The sequence below is a fragment of the Zea mays genome, chromosome 3, assembly GCF_902167145.1.
Source record: "Zea mays cultivar B73 chromosome 3, Zm-B73-REFERENCE-NAM-5.0, whole genome shotgun sequence".
Taxonomy (NCBI): domain Eukaryota; kingdom Viridiplantae; phylum Streptophyta; class Magnoliopsida; order Poales; family Poaceae; genus Zea; species Zea mays.
Genome location: NC_050098.1, coordinates 194,124,948 through 194,138,558, shown reverse-complemented (window position 1 = coordinate 194,138,558; position 13,611 = coordinate 194,124,948). Strand labels below are relative to the sequence as shown.

General features: G+C 47.4%; 1 pseudogene; it reads right to left on the bottom strand.

The window, feature by feature from the left end:
• Nucleotides 1–9,441: 9,441 nt before the first annotated feature.
• Nucleotides 9,442–11,825, bottom strand: LOC109945174 (uncharacterized; annotated as a pseudogene).
• Nucleotides 11,826–13,611: the final 1,786 nt, after the last annotated feature.

The window sequence follows — 13,611 nt, the reverse complement described above, 5'->3', positions numbered from 1 at the left end:
ATCTAAGAAAGAGGTAAGTTTCACATCACTTAGTCAATTGGATTAGGTATTAATAATGTTTGTCTAAGTTGTAGGGAGACCCCAAAGACAGCCAAAATGATTTGGAGAAGATAGGCAAAAGAGCAAAACTTGGTTTGGTCGGGTTCGCACCAGATTGGTCCGGTGGTGCACCGGACCGGGTCCGTGTGACCAAGCCAAACCCTTCAGTGTACATTGGACCACTTCTCCAACGGCTAGTTTAGACATCGCACGACGGCCAACGAATAGCTGATGTGGCAGATGGTCCAGTGGCGCACCGGATCGATCCGGTGTCAAGCCGTTATGGAAAGCACCAAACAGAATCCTCAAGTGACCGTTAGTGTACACGGTTCGGTGCCCCGTAGTGAGCATAATTTTAGCAGTTTTATAGGGAAGGAGGCAACCACTCCTAGGCCACTTGGGGTAATAAAAGCAGCCCCTAGGCGCCTCCATTCAGTACACAAGCATCTCAAGAGACTCTCAACACTCCGACACTTCCACAACTCAATTGTGCAATTCTAGCGAGATTCGAGCGTCGTCTTAGTGTTGTTCTTCATATTTGGTGTATTGTGTGCTTGTGTTTCTATCTTTTGTATTGAGTTGCTGGTTTTGATCTCTTATGCTTGTACTCACTCCCTACTACTCTGATTTGTAAGGTTGATCTTTTGTAAGGTTGCAAGAGACTCCAACTTGTGGAGATTCCTTGCAAACAGGAACTATATCGATAAAGAAGAACGTGGCACTCAAGTTTTGGTCTACGTGATCAATTGAGAAGGATTGAGTGCAACCCTTGTCCAAAAGAGGGCACCACAACGTGGATGTAGGCTTGGCCGAACCGTAGGATAAAAATCATCTATCTCACTTGTCTTTTACTTTCTTGCGATTTTCTCTCTTCCTAATTTCTCTCTATTCACTTGTGATATTGCTATTAGTATAATTCACATCTTGGAAGAGCAATCAAGTGAAGATATTTTTTCTCTTTTCTTGTCTCAAACTTGATTTATATTGCATTAACTCTTTTACTAGATCAAGTTTGTGTTTTAGTGATAATTTTGCAGGGTCACCTATTCACCCCCTCTAGGTGCTCTAAGTTAGTGTGGCTTTAACTATGTCGTGACCTCTATGTTTTATCCCTATCCAAGTTCGATTGATTTGGTTTTTTGCGTGATTTTCCTCTTCCAAGCTCTTTTGATTGATTTTTTAATGTATTATTGAAATATGAGTTTAGGAGTAATTTTGGGTTAGATAGAGACTTGACAAACACTCGGGGGATTTGGATAGGTAGTACCACATTTCCCTGATTCTTTAAGAAAACCACAGTTCAAGTTTGAATTTTCTGATCTATTTGAAAAATGGTTGATCTTTCTATGGTCAAACTTCTGGAATGCACTAGAATCCTTTCTAACTTGCTGTCCATAAAACTTCATCTCGACGTGTGAAGTTTTGATCGAGCAGCTCTACCATGCAGGTGAGAGGCACTGTTGTTGCTCTGTTCTAAAATTTTTTGATTTGCTTTTTCTCGAATTTTCCTATGTTTGATTTGAGTTATGTTTGTTTTGATGGCTTGGTAATATTCTCAAGTTATTCAAGATATCATACCATCAATTGATTAAAGCTTTGCTCGGTTATTTCCATTCCATATAGGTTAAAGGGGATTGAGATGTATTGAGGTGGATTTTGACTTACTATGGATTTAAACCGACTCAATCTCACTAAATACATATGGATTAGCATCAAACCGAACAACCTCTAAGTTGTTTTTTCAGAATTCATGCTACTATGTTATAAAAGTTACGGGTATATATTTGTCTATGTTATTGGAGTCTTCGTAAAAAATGCTAGCCGTCAAAGAAATTCAACCTTTTCATGTACACTGTAAAAATTGGATCTTTTAATTGTATATTCCCAAAATGTGATCTTTTAGTGGTACCTAGCCAAATTTCCATTCGAGAAAACAGCTGTTTAGCCCCTCGCCAGGCTCCCTACCTCGCACGCTCGTCTTCCTTTCCGACCGACGCCGCCTGCCGCCTGCCGCCTCTGTCATCTCTCGGCTCCCGCCCAGCGGCCCCCCTTCCTCGATCTCTTCCACGCGCTCAACCTAGGCTATTGCCGCCTCCGGAGCTGAGCTCCCGGATCCGAGAGGCGGCAAACTATGCGGAAGGGTGGGAGTTGGGATAAGGTGCGGCTGGCGGCTCCAGCCTCCGGGAGACTGACGACAATAGTGATGGAACGAGCTGCGGATCGAGCAGCGACGATCCTACAGGGGGCAAAAACGATCTCTGCCCCTCCTTCCCCAAAATCATCTCTCTCCCGATCTTGGCCTCCCCCAGATTCACCACCTACTCTCCTCTCCGGCTACGACCTTGGCTCATCTGCGTTAGCTTCTCCTGATTCGGACACGCAACATGGTACCCATCTCTTTTCGCTCTTGACTACTCAGAATTAAATTTTGCTCGTATAGGATCTGAAAATATTTCCTACCTTCCTATTGTGTACCCATCTCTTCCCCCCCCCCTTGACTTCCTAGAATCACATTTTACTCGTATGGGATCTGAATATTTTGTACCTTCCTAGTGTGGATGGATGATGTTATTCTCTGCTGACATGCCCCTGTCTTCATATGGATAGTATTGGTATTGAAATGTGGTCTACATAAATATTGTGTCCTGGTATATATTCCATTTTCAATTTGATCAATAATCAATCTTGCATCTATACCTGTGGCAAAGTTGTATTCATGATCAGAAGCTTGGCGAGTAGCCACTTTAAATATGCTTATTCGATATTAGAAGTCCCTAAAAGGCTAGAATGATGAATGCTAGAACTAGCTAGGGAAGCCTATCATAAGGTGCAGATATCCTACAGGTGCACAAGCCTATTTAGTACTCCCTTCGTTCTAAATTATTATACGTTTTGGCTTTTTTATCTATGTGTCTAGACCTAGTGTACATCTAAGTGCATAGCAAAAGTTGTCAAAGCGTTCTTTTAATTTGGAATGGAAGGGAGTAGCACTTTACCAGTCATTCGTTGCAGAATCAAATGGGATCAAGTGCATGTCCGACACATTTTTATAAGCTAAGAGAGACTATTTACTCAAGTTGTAAAGAATTGAGTAACTTGAAATGCTTTTGGTGTTCTAAGGTAGAGCACAAAAATTTAGTGTAATTTACCATTAAGCGTTGTCAAATAGAATGCAGAATTCTGTGAAATATTTGTGGTACAGTACTACCACAAAAATAGTGATGTCTTTGATTAATTCAATGTGTTGCTCTATATTATAAGTTATAATCTGACAACTTGTTTTGATGCCTTGATCCAAATTAATGACATGGTCTTCTATATTCAGTTTTTAGCTTACAAGGTATTAGCTCTGTTCTAAATTGTAGGTCGTTTTTGGCTTTTCTAGATATGTAGTTTTACTCTACACATAGTGTATATCTAGGTGCATAGCAAAATCTATGTACCTATAAAACCCAAAACAACCTATAATTTGTGACAGAGGGAGTACAATACTTATTAGCTGCTACATCTGCAAAATAAAAACCAGATGGATTATCTGCATATGATATTCTGCAAGAGTACAGAACTATGATTAAAGGAGAAATTGACACAATTAAAATAGGAACAAAGAATGAAATTTCTGACGCCCTTCAAGACTAATCAACTTTCCAGATTGCTCTCTTGTTATTGTATGATGAACTTTTCTTACAGCAGTTGAGGTAGTCTGACAGAAGAAAAGTAATATCAGAAAATAAATGTTGTGGAATTATACTTCTTCATTTGGAGTTAAACTGTTAATGAATGGAGTTAAACTGTTAATGAAACCTTTTCATGGGTTATTTACTTTAGATGGACATTTTACATTGGTTTTTGTCAAGGGCGGTATTGCCCAAGGTAGGAGGACCTCGGCTACGTAGATCGTAGCCTTGACCCGTGGTTGCCGACAGGGTTATGCCCCCACGCCGAGCTACCCGTCGACAGGAGAAGTTCTCCTGGTCGCCGATTTAGAGAAGAGAGGAAGAGACTTGATAGGTAATTCTTGATTCATTCTCAAGTGCCACCATACATGGCTATATATAGCCGGCGGCTTACACAAATGGAGAAGGTTCTCCTTGATTGAAGATCTAATCAAAATAGGAAGGATACTAATCCGCTGGCTACTTTCTCTCCTAGCCAATCTCCTTCTATGTTTGCTGCATGCACAATCAATCAGGCGGTCGCCTTCTATGTTTGCTGCATGCGCAATCAATCAGATAGCTACTTTCCATCCTAGCCACTCACCTGCTGCGCATGTGCCTTTGCTGCCTGCTCAGCTCGGCGCACATCGCGGGCTCTCCTACGCCTGGTGTATGTGTGGCCGTACATGACAGTTTTTCCCATATTGGTTATTTTAGTTACATTTTGGTTCTGATTAATTGGTATCTAAGTGCGGTGTATTTTTTAGACGCTAATTCTATATATATAGAGCGCGACGCAAACGCGCGCACCCGTACATCTACGTCGGCAAAAAAAACATATGCGCAGGATGTTCCATCAACGGACGATATTTCTTCTCAGCCTCCCCGGGCTGTTGAAGATGCCTGGAGAATTCTAGCGATGTGCAGTTCATAAAAAATCAATCGTTTTCTAGAAGGGTCTCAATAGGCATCGCGTGCCTAGCGTCGGCTACCGTCGGCGGCTAGGACCAGCAGATGTGCGTTCCTCTCTCTAGAAGCTCCGTCCGTCTGAGCCTTTTGGATTGCTGGTATCGCGATAAACGAGCTTCGTAAAATTAGTATGCCGAATCTTGCAATTGGATTCCTGGTATTATAACAGTCCGATGTTTGTTTTTTTGGTATCGTTCCCACATTTACCATCGTAGACAGCTATTAACCGGAAACGCTGCCAGTCCAAGCCTTTGACTCGCAGCTTCGTCCTCGGCGCAGCTCCTGCATAGCTCCGCCGTGTCGTGCCTTCCCGCCGCGACTCCGTGTCTCCTCCCGGCGTACCAGCTCTACCTGCTCGTCGTCTCTACCCGCAGCGGCGAGCGCGAGATTTCCGATGCGAAGCTACCGCCGCTGCAGCAGTTCAATGTCTCGTTCAACCAACTGAACGGATCCGTCCTGGCCTCACTTCGGTCGCAACCGCGCTCCGCGTTCCTGGGGACGGGCTTGTGCGGCGGACCCTTGGGGCCTTGCCCTGGTGAGGTCCCCCCGTCCCCTGCTCCAGCGGGGCAGACACCGTCGCCGACGCCTGTTTCCAGCGGCAGCGGCGGCGGCGGCACCAACGGTGGAAGTGGAGTAGAAAATGGTCATAAGAGTAAGAAGCTCTCCGGTGGCACCATTGCCGGAATCGCCATAGGCTCTGCTTTGGGCGCCGCACTTCTCCTCTTCCTCCTCGTCTGCCTCTGTCGCAGGTCGGGGGGCATCAGAACGCGGTCTCTAGAGATGCCGCCTTCTTCCCCAGCGCCTGCCGGCGGCAGGAAACCTCCGGAGACGACTAGCGCTGCCGCTGTAGCGCCGTTGACCACGATAGGCCACCCCAACGCTCCTATTGTCCAGTCGACGTCCGGTAAGAAGCTGGTCTTCTTTGGGTCAGCGGCCGCTGTGGCGTCTTTCAAGCTGGAGGACCTGCCGCCGTGAACCGTGACAACACGTGCTGCTCATCGCAGCAGCCGCCGTCACCGACGCCGCGTGACCGCTCCTCTGATTCCATGATCGTCGTGACGTGCTCGTCGACGATGCAGATGGCCTCGCGGAGCCGCCTCTCACTTCCAACGCCAGCGAGCCGCATCGCAGCATTCCAAACAACGACGGTCAGGTGGAGCATGCGCGCGAAGGAGATCTCGGCGGCGACGGCGAACGCCTCGAAGAACATGCTGCGGCCGAGACCGAGCGTGCCGCCCACCGCGCACTAGCAGCTGGGGAGATGGAGGCCCATATGATCTGATCTGGAGTTGAGGACGGGGAGGCGGCGCACAGGCCGACGCGAACACATCGGTGTTGTCGTGGTCGGTGCGGCGAGAGAGAAGAGCGTTAGTTTAGGGAGCTTATCGCTTGCAATTTAGTGTTAAATGGTTAAATTCGATCAGGATACTATAAATCTAAAGGTGTGGCTGTTATAATACTAGAAATACAATTATTTCGTTCGGGGTAACAATTTTACGAAGCCTAGTGATGGAATACCTTCGTTCTAAAAAACTCCGTCCGTCTTCACAGCCTTTTCCTCCCAACAACGCATAATATTAGCTAGGGTTTCAATGCATCTGACGGCGGAAGCTAGGGCGTCGCCACCGTCAATGTCTTGGCACTCCCGCTCTGTTCATCAATCGCATCGACAGGTAGCAGTCCATCATCTCCGTATCACCTCCTTGGATCATCCTCTGTTCCGTGACTTCCACAGCACGCCGCCAGGAGCCCTATCCTCAATCATGTCTTTCCCGCCGAGCTACACCTCCTCCCTATGTTAATGGGAATCCCATTAGCACTGTTTTGCCTATGCGCCGGGTGACAAGCAAGTCGTGTTACCCATTTGCCACGGAGTTGATCAGACCCCACACACCTCTACCAAGGAAGCGAGGCAGGGTACCACTACGAGGCCTTTATAAAGTTCCACTAGCTTCAGAAAACCCGCTATAGTTTATAGGAAGCTCCAGTGCAGGAATCCCTCGCCTGACCGCCATCACAGCAAAATCAACCCAAGGACCTCCCTACACTGACCACTCCCCTACTGCCCTTGCCCCTTTCGGGTAAGGTAGTCATCCACTAGCTTTCCTAGTTAATCAGTCAAGGGCGTCCCATTAAACCCTTGTGGTAGCACTGTTTTCCCGGGTGGTTCTCCATGTTCCCATTAACATAATGATCTTATCATAAATAATAAAGAATAAACAGATAATAAAAAGTGTAATCATGAGTAATAAAATATCTCTATACCCAAACGACACCGGGTGATATTGTTTTGAGGTAGAAAAGTAGTATCGCATTAGCTCTGTTTTGAGGTAGAATCCCATTAGCACTGTTTTGCCTAGGCGCTCCAATCGCCTAGGGGCCCGCCTACCCCCCTAGTCCAGGCGGGAGGCCGTGGCCTAGCGACTAGGCACGCCTAGGCGCGTCGTAGGCGACGATTTTCAAAACAGTTAAACCACGTTCATTTCATTGGTTGGAGTTCAGTTTTTGTTTCTGCGACCCTGAACTCATGGCTAATGTATTTGGAAAATATCTACAGTTCTGCACACTGAAATGTACGCTTGCGTGAACATTGATAGCAAAAGGAGAATATGCTACCATGTCATTCAAAGCATAACAGGTGGACATAAAACCAAATGAAAGCTCTATTAGGTTCCCCTGAAAACTATGGTGAACACAAAAGGTAAAAAAAATGCTATCTCAGGGAGTGAGTACCCATCACTGACCTTTCCAAGGTATGGGATCCCACCGCCTAAGCTTATTTAGAGACCAATGCTTCAATTTGAATAATAAGAGTTTCATTAATCATGTGTAAGAAAGAGCATAAGCCCATAAATATAGATAATCAGAGAGCCATATGAGATATTCAGTGAGAAGCTCTTAATTGTCCGACAAGTTTTGAAAAACTGAATATTTATTCAGGGATAGTTGGCATGACTATGGCATGATGCAATATGAGTAAACAAAATGCATGCAATAGAATAAGTGAAACAAAATTCTAAACAAATCATAAGGCTGAATAGCCAAACATGTGGATTTTTCAATGCGATGTAAAAGCTCTTCTAGGTTTCTAAATTTTTTTAGTGAGGAACTATTCATTGTCCAACAACATTGGGTTAGGTTTCCATGAGCACGACCATTATTTGGATAAAAAAATATATCTGTGATGCTACCAATTTAGACAATGATGCAAGTATTATATCTAAGATTATTGTGAAACAGATTGGATATGAGATTGAATGGGCGCATGAATGAAGATACAAACGTATGTCCCAGATTACTGAACATAACTACTAATTTCATAAATCAGAGTGCAAGGCAGCCTAAGGCGACCTAGAAACTGTACATGAACAAATTCAGCCAAGAAAATTGATAGGAAAAGAAAGAAAAAAGGTAGAGATCACAACTAACCTAGGCTGTGCACTTTTGGGGCACTTCCTTGCAATGAAGTTGAGCATATTTGTGTCTTCACTTTGCACCTCAATGGATGGCTTAGATGAAGAAAAAGAACAAAGAATAAGACAATGATAAGATTTGTCACTAATTAGTGAACTATAGACAAATGCGGCAAGAAGATTATGTAAATATTGCACATATCTCTATAGCACGCGAATTATGGAAGTATACCATACAAGAGTCCATTCTATATATGCATTCCATATTTGCTACCTTTGGAAGTAGTGAAAAATTTCTTGGAATACAAAAAAATGACAAATAAAAGTATTAAAATATTATACTTCCATATTTGATGGGAGGCGGTAGGGGGAGGGGACGATGGGGCATGGCAGCGGGAGGGTGGGCAACGGGACACGGCGGCAGGCGGAGGAGAGGGAGACAAAGGGAAAGGGAAATTGATCAAACCCACGAAAGCGGCGAGGAGTGTGGCTCGACGACGGGCCCGTGCGTGCGGACGCGCAATATCCTAGCTTGGTGCGGCAGCGGCCACACTCGGGCAGCGGTGGAGGTCCCATGCGCGCGGCCTGTGGTTGGTGGTGGCGGCACTTTCCCTTTCCCTTCCTTTCGCCTCCTCTCCCTTCCTCTCTCTCCTGGTAATTCCTCAAGTGAAGACATCAGATTGTGTAACTCCTCAGTGCAACAGAAAGCCTATGGTTGAGATACAACAATACCAGGACAAGGGAACAGGTAACTATCCTAACTAAATTAAACGAATAATAGAGTTGAAGTATCCTTGGCTTTCCTTGCCACTCTGGAAATGAATAGAAAACTGAAAAGAACAGAGCATCACAATATCCCACTCCCTAGCAAGTACAAACAGACCTATTGCCCACTGGAATAGGATATTCCTGAGTACTCCTAGCTGATCACAAACACAAAGCATTTCTTGTGTATAATGGATCATAGAGTTTCATCTTCAACACAAAGGAAGATCTGAGAACTCCCTCACAAATGTGTATCTTCACTCTGCATTAGAGGAAGATCAGAGAGAGAAGAGAAGGAAGGGGATTGTTAAAATACTTGCACATGAACTTAATCTTACGAAAACATTTCTGCTACATGGCCATGCAGAATTCAAAAGTACTGGTAATCAAATTATGCCAATGCTCCTGGCACCATTTGCAGAATCAGCTTCTCGAATACAAGGTTAGCTTACAAGGACTAACCAAGGTTGAAAAACAACATCAAATGATGCAAAGCTAGCATTGATGCGTCATAAACGATGATTGAATGAGCCATGCATGTGTGCTTTTACAAGCAGAGACATAGCAAAATGTAGAAGATCCCACACAGTGTTGCCTGATCAGGGTTGCGAGCTTGCATCTGAAGCGACAGCAGGAGGCAGCGAAGATTTGCTTCTTTGGCGGCTGAACAAGTTGTGTCAAGCGGCAGTGACGATTAACAAGCCACTGAACCTAATTTTACCTAAGCCATCTAGTTCCCTCTTTAGGTTGAGAGACCTGCATTATTAATTAAGGTATCAGAAATTAGCAGATGTAGTATATTCTATATACCACAGATGCAAGTGCATAAGCAGCAATGCTTAATGTTTAGATGTGATTAGAGCTCATGCATGATGCCATAAAGGATATGGATCATGTAGCTCATTGGAGTCCTGCGCCTTGGTTGCCATGATTTCGCTCATATTGCTCAGTTGTCGCGTCGTCGCTGCAGAGGAGAGAAGGATGGTTCAACGGAGCTCACGAGACGGCAAACATAGAAGTGAAGAGCTAGTAAAGGTGTGTGAATTAAGTTGAAGTATCTCTAATCCAGACGGTCATCGGCGTCCGTGGCATTAGCCAGGATCCTATCGACATTCGCAGTCTTCTTTTGGTAGTAGTACCTAAAGCTCGGCGAGCCGGGCAACAACGGGGGCGCAGTGGTCCCCTCCTCCAACTCCTTGGGCTACAGGCCTACAGCGTCACCTTGCACCCTCGCCTCTACCTACTGTCCCTGCCCTTCCTGCTGTTGCTGCGGCGCCAGCAGACCCGAGGTGGATGCCTCGCTGTGCCTCGGTGCCTCCGCCCATGCCCACCCCTGAGCTCCATAGGGTTTGGGTTGGTGCCGGGTTACGGAGCAAGACAGGAAGTGAGGGAGGTCCCAAGTGGAGCGGGCGGCGAGTGGACGGTCGAGAGAAGAAGAGGAAGGCAGCAGCGGCGGTGCGGCGCAGGGGAGAGCGGTGGCGACAAACAAGGAGCAGGCGATGGGGATTCCAGCCCCTAGGCGAGAAGTAAAGAGGCTAGGGGAAGGCATGTGGGAGAGGACACAATGGGCGTGTTTGGTGTGGCGCCTAAGCCGCCACACCGCGCCACATGCGGTGTGGCGGCTTAGGCGCCACACCAAACACGCCCAATGTGCCAAACTTTTCTGTCTAACTTTAGTTCTTCAATTCGAGCACCTAAGGTTAGGCAGATTGTGGCGCCTTAGGTAGGAAACCAAACAGGCCTGAAATAATTGGGCGGCGAAGGGCGGCGGCATGTTGTGCAGAGGAGGGACGTAAAAATGTCTCTAGCAGCAGCGTCCCCTAAATTTCATCCTTAAAGGAATATTCTCTAGGGAGGACATGTCTGAAACTGCTCTGCCTGGGGGAGCTGACCATGTAGAGACAACGCAAGCCCCTGCTCAAGGAGATCAGAGACACTAATTGATTTGTCCTGGGCATGCTCGAAGAGGGAGGGGAAGATGGAAGTCTTTGCTGGCACACTAGGCATCAAGCCAGAAGGAGGTGCTGCGGTCGTCTCCCACATCACAGGTTGTGATGGCACGGTAGAGAGGGAGGACTTTCTTGAGGTTGTTCCAGTGATCAACTTTTTTGCAAATTGGCCCTTTTCGGGTTTTTTTCCCACAATTATGCCCCTGGCAGTTTCATTTCAAAAAATGGACCCTTAGCTCGGCGCCGTCATCATTGGCGCCGAGCTTCTGTGTGCCGGCGCCAATATTATTGGCGCCTGTCTGCCTGACGTGGATGCCTTGCTGGACGTGACGTGTCAGGGGGTCGGCGCCAAGATCTATGGCGCCGCCCCCCTGGCGGCGGCAGTACAGGTGTCAGGGGTCGGCGCCAAGATCTATGGCGCCGACCCCCTGGCGGCGACAGTACAGGTGTCAGGGGTCGGCGCCATAGATCTTGGCGCCGACCCCCTATATTCAACATAATTCAAACCCTAATTTTGACCTGCGCCCAGGGACTTTTCGCCAGCCGCCGCGCCGCCTTGTTTGCCCCCGCGCCGCCAGAGCCGACGCCGCTCGGCGCCCTCCCACCGGCCGGCCACGCCCGCGCCGCCCCCGCCCCCGGACGGCCACGCCCGGCCCGCCCCGCCACCGGCCGGCCACGCCCGCGCCGCCCCCGCCCCCGGACGGCCACGCCCGCCCCGCCCCGCCCCCGGACGGCCACGCCCGCCCCGCCCCGCCACCGGCCGGCCACACCCGCGCCGCCTCGCCCCCGGACGGCCACGCCCGCGCCGCCCCGCCCTGCCCCCGGACGGCCCCTGTCCGACCCTGCCCGCGCCGGCCCGCCCCGCAAGCTCCGCCGCGCCGCCCAACAAGCGCCGCCGCCCGCGCCCGTCCCACGGCCGCGCCCCGTTCCGGCCAACCCCGCGAAGCCCAGTTCCCTCCCGGCGCCCCGCCCCCGGCCGTTGACACGCTGCCCCGCCCCGGCGCCCGCTCCTCGCCCACGTCGTCGTTGTCCATCCCCTACCCCGACCCCGACCGTCTAGGTAAATTTTATATGGTTTTTGTTATTGTGTAAGCATTTTGTGTTAATTATGTTAGATTGTTGTGCTATAATTTGTTGTTTTTTGAATGTGATGAATGTTAGTTATTGTGATAAATGCTAATTTGATTGAATATTATGAATGTGAGTCAAATGTGCATGTTTTTTATCCTCCCCGTGCAGGGGAGGTGCTGTCAAAATTTGCAATTATTATATATGAGTATTTTATAAGGTGGTTAGTATATTAGTGGGTGGTGGTTATATTTATACTTATTTAGGTAGTAATTAGTGGTTTGTGGTTAGGTAATAACCATCCACAGTTTATATTGAATTTTTAATTGGTGTTTCAAATAGATGGACAATTTTTTGAGCTTGTATCATGGAGGCAATGTGGAACAAGATCCGTATGGAAATGCCAAGTTCATAGACATGCGACACGTGCCGGTACTATTCGATGGTAGACCCTCCTTGAGAGATGTGTTTACAAAGGCTAAACAAAAGTTAGGTTACCATGAAGCTGATGACATTGCGGTTGACGGAGTGCTTAATATCGGTCATCCACCAAATGTCATAAGACGAGTCATCCCAATTGATTGTCAACTGGATTGGGATAATTATATTACTTCGGCTATGAAGACCCATTTGCAACTCATGGAGGTTGTGGTGCGTCCGGTTGTAGTAGACCGTCCCCCTGAAGACTTTGATCGTGCTATCGATGACGTGCCAACTGTTCCTGATGCTCAATCTTGCCCCAATTTGATCCCAGTAAGTCAGCCAGGAGATGGTCTGCAGACAGATTTAGCTGCGTGTATCCCTTTGGCACAAACCAATTGCAGTAAGTCTTATTGGCATGACATCTTCATTTTGGACCATGAGCACTTTGCTCATTCCATTTGACGTGGGACTCATCATCTTGTACATGTTGCAGGAGAGACTCCTACTCTTGTGGTTGATCCTCAGACCGAGGCACGTGGCTGCTTCGGTGATGGTTTTATTGCCTCCAACAGTCCTGAGTTTAGGAATGAAGAGGAGCCATATGCCTTTGCTATGGCTGCCAATTCAGATGATGATCGCCCGGTTGGTGAACTCACAGAGAGTGACATTGAGATGTTGCAACGTGTTTTTCCAGACGGTCGGGATCCTAGAGTGCATGAGTTCAGCGATCTTAGTCTTTCTCATCAGGCAAATGCAGAGGGCAGGGATGATGAGCTGCTTGACGCTCCTGAGGCCGGTCCTAGCATGATGATTGAAAAGGGTAGGGTCTTCAAGGACCTAACTGCCTTGAAGAGGTGGTTGCAGCATTACGCAGTCTTACGTAAGAGGCCGTATAGAGTACTTCATTCGTACGAGAAACGTCGTTACACGGTTGTATGCGACAAGGATAACTGTTCATGGAGGGTTTGTGCTAGGATACAAAAGATAACCGCAAAGTGGAAGATAACAAAAGTAGTGGGGCCACACACATGTGCTGAACATGAGTTAACGATGAAACATCGCCAATTGACATCAACCCTCATTGGGAAGCGACTTATGGGAATACTGCAGTCGGAACCAAATATGAAGGTTAGGACAATCATGAGGATCGTGGAGAATGTGTTTGATGGGTACAAGATAACATATGGTAAAGCTTGGAGGGCTAAGCAGTGTGCGTGGAAGATGATATATGGGGACTGGGAGTCTGGGTACGAGCAGCTACCTGTTCTTTTAAATGCAATGAAGGCGGTCAATCCAGGCATGCATTATGAGTACATCCCTAAACCAAAT